Here is an 8,356-nt window from a genome sequence, read left to right as displayed (position 1 = left end):
TTTTAGCATTGAGGTTTTACAGACACAACATTAACCAAAAGAGCTAAGGAAAAGGTCGATAAGGCCCCAATCACAAGGCTTAGAAATTGGTTTGTGACCATCTGGCAGCTACCAATCAAGAACAAATTATTATTTGAGTTAGGAGTAGTTTCTGGAGGTTTACAGTTGCTGGGAAAATTATTGCTTGTGCCCCAGTCACACGAGCTTAGAGACCGGTCTTTGATCCCCCTGTCAGTAGGCAAAAACGTGTATTGCCTAACCGGTTGCTTTAATAACACATTGCTGTGGTTGTGGTTTTGAATGTGTCAGGTGTGGTGAATCTGTACACAATTATTTTCTGAATTATACTTAGAGTACTAATGTGGGAACTTCAACATTTTGTGCTATTTGGATTAGACTGCCTACTGACATTTTTGTTTTTGTGGTGCATCCTGTCATATTTGTGCATTCCAACATGAAAGTTGAATGAAAATGGCATTTTAATAATTTCTGTGACTAAAACTTTTTGTTAAAAAGCATTCTATGTAACAGGAGTGCTCTGCTTTTTTAAATTGTATTTTTAACTAGCTGATATTTAGACCATTTTTGATGCGTTTGTTCCAAATTTCAGATTCATCTTGATTGTAAGAAAAACCAGGTTGTGGTTTTTTTTTTTTTTTTTTTTTTAAATATATATATATATATATATATATATATATATATATATATATATATATATATATATATATATATATATATATATATATATATATATATATATATATATATATATATATATATATATATATATATATATATATATATATATATATTTTAATGTTCAAACATTGCTTCATGTTTCAATGTGTGGAAAAAAAAAAAGGCCTTACTATGGCTAGTTGACCATTTAAAAAATATGTATAAATCTTCAAAGAAATCTTCAAAAGTACTTGATATATGTAGCTGAAAATGTAAGCAATGACTGTAAATGTTAAAATCCTGCAGAATAAAATTTGTATACAAATAAGATAGTTGAGCAGGATGTTGTAAAAATTGGCTGATTTCAGACGAAGTTACACTAAAAGATTCTACAACAGGACACCTAAACTGCTGATGTGTCAAATCTGCATATAGACTAAGCCTTTAAATTATTTTTGTACATTTAATAGTTACTAACAGTCACCGCTGTGGCTGTAGCTAAGAGAAGAAGAGATAAAACCTGCACTTTATGCATTAACGAAGTACTCAATTGTAATCCATAGATTATCTCTTGTTGCAATGATAGTTATGTCTAACTGACTAAAGACCTTAAATCACACACTTCTAACACTATATTACTCTACAGTGCTTTACCTTTCAAACACATACCTCTGCTTCACCTGTAGGAGATGTGTTGATGAAGCTTGCATGTAAGTTCAGTGAGGAAGCTCTGTACTCACACATCTGGTCCCCTTGTGTTTGGTGGCTAATCTAAGATTTATATAATTTCCCCTTTCCCATGCTGTCAAACTCATTGTCACGATGGGCTAGGTGTCCTGCAGGTTTTAGATCTCACCTTGGATCAACACACCTGAATCACATGATTAGTTCGTTACCAGGCCTCTGGAGAACTTCAGGACATGTTGAGGAGCTAATTTAGCCATTTAAATCAGCTGTGTTGGTTCAACGACACATCTAAAACCTGCAGGGACACCGGCCCTCAAGGCCTGGAGTTGCCCACCCCCTGGGCTAGTCCAATCATCTTTATGCCAGCTTTCTTCAGTTAACCTAAATTGCTCTCTGATGCATCCATCAGAGTATGAATATGTGTGAATGTTAGTAAGTACTTAAAAATCACTTAAAGCACTTAACTGATTGGATCAGTTAAGTGCTTTAAGTTCTCTGGGAGAATAGAAAAGCACTATATAAGAATCAGTCCATTTAGTTGGTGCTCCCTTCCTTGGCCTAAGAAAAAGCATGGGATTAGTATGAATTATATTTATCTGGCAGTTTCCAATTTGGTTAAAAGCCTTCAGGTATCAGGCTGTTCTCCTTTGTCACCACTTCCCAGTTAATGAGGCGAGCCTGAACCATCCCTTAGATAGGCTGTCATAGATTTGGGCTTTCTCATGCACTGAGCTTTTTTTTTTTACTTCACTTACTTCTTCTCACTTTCCATGTATTTACACACTACTACTGCATATCACTCCTGATCTTCATTCATCTTTCTCTGTATTCGTCTCACTTTTCTCCCATTTGTTGTGGTCTCTCCACTTTTGTCTCTTCTTTTTTCTCACCCTTTAACCATTCAAGGCAGATGTCTGCCCTTCCTTTAGCTTCTTTCTGTTGGAGATGTCTTGCTGTTCATAGTATAGTGCTTTGTCTTAAGAACTTTAAAAAAGAAGGGGACGTCTGCCGGAGCTCACAGTGAGCATTCACTGTGAGTAACAGGGTAAAGATGGCGCCGATGTGTATGGCTTGCCGTCTGTTCCTCCACGTTTCTGTTTTAATGTTTTTATTTTGTTATGATGTCAACTCCCTGCTGGTCTATGATCGCCAAGTTTTACTTGATCTCCAACTATCTCCCAATACGCCAGTGTGTAGACTGGGAAATGCACACAAAATACCGCCTCCACTCCTGTCGCTGGTTCCTACTCACCTGCTCCGTGTACCTGTGCCGTCTCCGCGGAAGCGGGGCCACCGTCGCGGCAAAAGGAGTGGGAGATTGGTGAAACTGAAGGCCTGTCTGGCGTTTGGTTGTGCTGTCCCTGGCGTTGCCTGTCGCGCCCCTTTTCCCTGGCATCTTCGTAGGCCGTCCTATGCGTGTCTGGTGCCGCTCGCTGGCTCTGGGCTGTTCCCGCCCGGCCGCTCCCTGCCTCCCTGTCCACGGCGGCGCGGAGTGAGTATGCAAAACCTGCGTTACGTTGCGCGAGCTTCAAAGTCTAGTGACTATTCAACTCCGGCCAAATTTGGCCTGGTAAACGCCAGATCGCTATCGAATAAGACTTTTATCCTTAAGGAATATTTTTTGTCACACTACTTGGACTTTCTCTGCTTAACTGAGACGTGGATAACTGCTGGTGATTCCAGCGCCTTTGCAGAACTTTTGCCTTCGGACTGCTGCTATTTTAATGTCCCACGCAGATCTGGTCGAGGTGGAGGAGTAGCTACTATCTTCAGAGATTGCTACAAGTGCAAGCAGGTTTCATTGGAATTTTATTTTTCCACTTTTGAACTGTTACTGTTTGAAATAGCCTGTTCTCCCCCTGTACTGTGCACAATAATATACAGGGACCCAAAATACAGTAAAGACTTTATAAAGGAATTTGCTGCATTTCTAACTGAAGTCACGATAAAATATGACTCCTTTCTTATTGTTGGGGATTTTAATATTCATGTGTGCTGTCCAGATAAGCCCATGGTTAAAGACTTTTTGAATCTTACTGATTCTTTTAATTTAGTTCGATGTGTGTCTGCACCCACGCAACAGTGTGGCCACACTCTCGATCTGGTTTTAGCCCACTTATTGCCTGTTTTTAATCTGAAAGTCTCCGATCCTGTTTTCTCTGATCATATGCCGGTTCTGTTTGACATCTCTTTATCTAGAAATGAATTCAGGGGGCTTGTCCCTGCAAAGACATCTCGTTTGTTAAATTCTTCCATGGCAGCACGGTTCTCCACCTACTATAATCAGTTCTCCATTCCTGAGACACTCCAATACGTAGAGGAACTCAGTTTTTGGTTTCATACCACTTGTCAGACTGTCTTGGATATTGTTGCCCCTCTAAAAATTAAGCATCCTAAGACAAAGCTTGAACCCTGGTTGAACGATGAAACCCATGCTGCAAGGCGTGAATGTCGTAGGGCTGAGCGGAGATGGAAAAAAGATAACTTACAGGTCTCTTTACAAAGTTTAAGAGAGTGCTGGGCCTTATATCAGCTTACAATAAAAGAAGCAAAGCGGAAACACTTTGCAAACATTATTATGGTGAATTATCAGAAACCACACATATTGTTTAAGTCAATTGAGACTATTTTAAGCCCTCCCTCTGCTCTTAGTTTTGAGCCTTCACTTGAAATGTGTGAAAGGTTTCTGCACTTCTTTATAAACAAGGTAGCCTCGGCTAGGGCGCAGATTATTTTGCCCACATCTGACCCCTCTGATCTTCCAATTTGCTCAGCTGTCTTTCAACAGTTTGAGTCGGTTACTCTTGCTCAGCTACAGGAGGTGGTGGATCATTTAAAACCTTTAGGCTCACCATATGATCCTATCCCTCCCCTTTTTCTGAAAGAAGTTTTTTCTACCATATGTCCAACTATTTTAACCATTTTAAATAGCAGCCTTACTTCAGGTGTGGTTCCAAAGAATTTCAAAGATGCAATTGTGCAACCACTTCTTAAGAAACCTGGGCTAGATACAAACGCTGTTGAGAACTTTAGACCAATATCTAAGCTGCCCTTTTTATCTAAAGTCTTGGAAAAAATTGTATATGACCAATTGATCTCATACTTGAATGCACAAGATGTTCAGGAGATTTTTCAATCTGGTTTTAAAGCAATGCATAGCACTGAATCAGCACTTTTAAGAATTTTTAATGATATATTTTTATCATGTGATTCTGGTGAAAGTGTCATTCTTATTTTACTCGATTTAACTGCTGCATTTGACACTGTAGACCATGAAATTTTAATCTCACGTTTGGAGCAGTGTGTCGGTATAACAGGTGTGGCTCTGAACTGGTTCAGGTCTTACTTAACAAACCGAACCTTTTCAGTTCGCTTAGGAAACTGTGAGTCCTCCCGTGCTCCGTTGTCTCATGGAGTACCACAGAGTTCCATTCTGGGCCCTATCCTGTTTTCACTTTATTTACTTCCATTGGGCTCAATTTTTAGAAAACACAGACTCTCGTTTCACTGTTATGCAGATGACTGCCAGATTTATGTTCCTCTTAAAAAGAAAGATGGGTCGTCTGTAAATCGTTTACAAACATGTCTGGAGGACGTCAAGTCGTGGTTGGCGCTAAACTTTCTTTGTTTTAATGATTCTAAAACTGAAGTAATGGTGTTCAGACTTGCCTCCACTGCTGTTCCGTGTGTTGATTTGCAATCCCTGAAATCATTCTGTAAACCAGAGATTGTTAATCTGGGTTTTAAAATGGATCCTGAGCTTAAGCTTGAAAGCCAGATCGGGTTGGTTGTAAGGTCTAGTTTCTTTCATCTGAGGCAACTGGCCAAAATTAAGCACTTTCTTACGAGACAGCAATTTGAAACAGTAATCCACGCTTTTGTAACCGTTCGGCTGGATTACTGCAATTCTCTTTATTTTGGGGTAAGTCGATCTTCTGTTTTTAGACTGCAGTTAGTCCAGAATGCTACTGCACGCCTTTTAACTGGCACTAGTAGATACGAGCATATCACCCCAGTTTTATATTCACTTCATTGGCTGCCCGTGCATTTTAGGATCCATTTTAAGCTGCTTTTATTTGTTTTTAAATGTTTGTCCAATGCTGCCCCTGTGTACCTCTCTGAGCTTCTTCATCCATACATACCTTCCCGGTCCCTCAGGTCGGCAGACCAGCTCCTTCTGAGCGTGCCCAGGACTAATCGTAAGCTCAGAGGGGATCGGGCGTTTGCTGTGGCAGCACCAAAATTGTGGAATGAGTTGCCTTTACATGTTAGACAGGCACCTTCCTTATCTGTTTTTAAATCACGTCTTAAAACATATTTATTTACCTTGGCTTTTAGCACAGCAGGACTTGTTGATGTCTCTTAATACGTTTCTTATTAATTATATTATTTTTAATTTTAAGATATTTTATATGTAATTTAAACTGTTTCCTCTCTGTTTTATATTTGTAGCACTTTGGTCAACATTGTTGGATGTAAAGTGCATTATAAATAAAGATGCTATGCTATGCTATGCCTTGTGGATGAGAGGTGAAACGTCATTACAAACTTAAAGTCCAGCTCTTAAGATTGTTATGACCTTTATAATTGAGAAACTGAACAGATTTAATGCTACATATTTAAATTTGTATTGCACCAAGCATGCCTGTTTACATGCACAAGGTATTTGCATCAAGGTGCAAGAGTTTTCTGTTATATTAGGGGTTTATTTAAAATCAATCTAAAGGTAAAACATCAAAGAAATTAAAATTAAAACTTGGTGAACAAAGGCAGAACAGAATCTCAGCAGTGACAGGATTTAGGACAGGACCCTCCGGAGTCCGGACACTGGTGGTGGTGAACATGAAGACTGAACCTTGAATATAGCTCTGGCTGAGTTGGAGATGGGGAGGAGGTGGGATGCATAAAGAAGAGTCTTAAAGGAAGAATGATGGAAAGCACAGATTTAAACCATGCAAAGTGAAGGCTAATTGGTTCAAAGAAGGCAGGCGAGAAGATGATTGGACTACAGTAATGATGTCAGTATTGAGAATGTGGGAAAGCAGTGGTCATGAAAAGAACAGAAAAGGAGAACGGTCTAGTGAGTGGAGCTTCTGGACCAGAACATAGGAGGAGCTCTGCTTCTTAAAGTCTACTTTGTGCTTCTGTTCAGCTCACTACAGCAATCTGTGAGGCTCATCTACCCGTCTGCTCCTACTCCCACCTGTGACCACAGACACTGACAACTTCAACATCTTCTGGGAACACACACAATTATTTAAAGATAAAAGTGTAAATCAATTGATTTTATTTTGAAATTCGGAGTTTGTTGAAGCTGTTTCCACAGTTTAAACTGGCATCGTGCAGTTTTTCTTCTCACCAGCAGAGGGCCACAAATCACCATCAATGAAGTTCAAGGAGATGTTAGCGACATCAGAGCTGTGCTGAACATTTGGGGGGGGGGGTGTCAAGATCTCTAAATAAATAAATATAAATAAATCTGGGTAAATTCCCAGATGCTTAAGCATGCAACTATTTTGTTGCTAATGCCTGAAATGAGTAAAGAAAGTCAAAAGCCTATTTATGCAAGATAATTCATAATTTTATTGTGGGGGCTATATTGGTTGGGTCTGATTATTGGGGGGTACGTATTGATCTTATCAATATGGAAGTTCATGTCTCTTTAATTGGATCAGTTTTCAAAAGCAGCTGTTTTTGACAGAAACATGAGAAATGCTTAATGTCTTTAATATTTTATACATTGAGTACTGTTGGAGTATGGAGCATGGAGCATCCAAACAGCCTGTCTGTTCTCAGAATTTGACAACAAATTAAAGCAAAAACCATTCAAATGTGCTCTTAATATGAAAATCTGTTCGTTGAGAGCTTCTTTCCTGTCCTGCTTAAGTGAAACAGTAAGAGCATGTGGTGAGGTTGGAAAAATCGGTGTGGAAAAATGACAGTCTCAGATGTGTTTACACTGTGAGGTCTGAGCTCAACACTTCCTGTTTGTTAAACCCGATTTAAATACATTCGGCTCAGTTATCAATAGGAACATTTATAGAATCAGTCACCTGTCAACGCTGCTTCCTGGAGTCCCTTTCTTTCATTTTTCCATGGTTTCCCTCAGTAACCAGACTGTCCCTGCCTCCCCAAACCCCAACTGAGGTCGGACTTTAAAGTCGTCATGAGACAGCTAAAGGTTTAGTCCATGAGCACTGTCACCATGGAAACGTCACTTCTGAACAAACATAAAGCTGACTGATCGTTCATCAGCTTTTGTTTTCTAGCGTCTCTTCCGGCGGTGCATGTTTGATTCCTCCACAATAAAAGCCCCCTCCCTGTCACACTGCGGCGTGTCGTGATGCGTTCACTGTTAGGGAACGGCCCACCTGCGGCTCACCTGCCAGCCCGTCTCGTGTGTACATCAGGGTCCGGGAGTTAGCAGCGCCTTCTCCTCCTCGGGAGCTCCGATAAGATGGCGGATTAACGAGCTGACGTTTATTTCACCGACGCTGCAGTGACGGTTAGTCCCTGCGGAGGGGTGCGGGATCAGATGCGGGATATTTACGGTTTTCCGGCTGAGGTTTTCCGGTGGTGACGCCGGCAGACGGCTAACTTCAGCTCTCTGCTGCGGCATCTCGGCCGAAGCCGCTCCGCACGTCCTCTGACCGCAAAACCGCAGGGGCAGGATCCCGGTTTTGACACAAACCCGGGTTTATCAGGGGTTTTATTGGTTCCAACTGTCAGGTTAGTGCACCGAGGACTAAAGGGGCCCTTTGTGGATAATTCGGGCGCAGGTACACCTCTGAGTGATGCGAACTGCGGGACTCTGATCCCGGAGAGTCTAACTGCAGAATCACATTACAATCGCCTTTTTTCTTTGAAGATAGCCCGGTTTATTTTGGATAATCTCATTCTAAACTTGAAGTGGGTAGGTTCAGGACTGACGGGGGCCTTTGTGGATAATTTGGCTCCAGGTAAAATCCTCCTGGGCTATGGAGACATGAGA

This window comes from Diplotaxodon limnothrissa, linkage group LG23 (assembly GCF_057381915.1).
Source record: "Diplotaxodon limnothrissa isolate DT_005_m linkage group LG23, D_limnothrissa_male_GT1.1, whole genome shotgun sequence".
In the NCBI taxonomy this organism is placed as follows: domain Eukaryota; kingdom Metazoa; phylum Chordata; class Actinopteri; order Cichliformes; family Cichlidae; genus Diplotaxodon; species Diplotaxodon limnothrissa.
Note: the sequence above shows the minus strand (reverse complement) of the source record.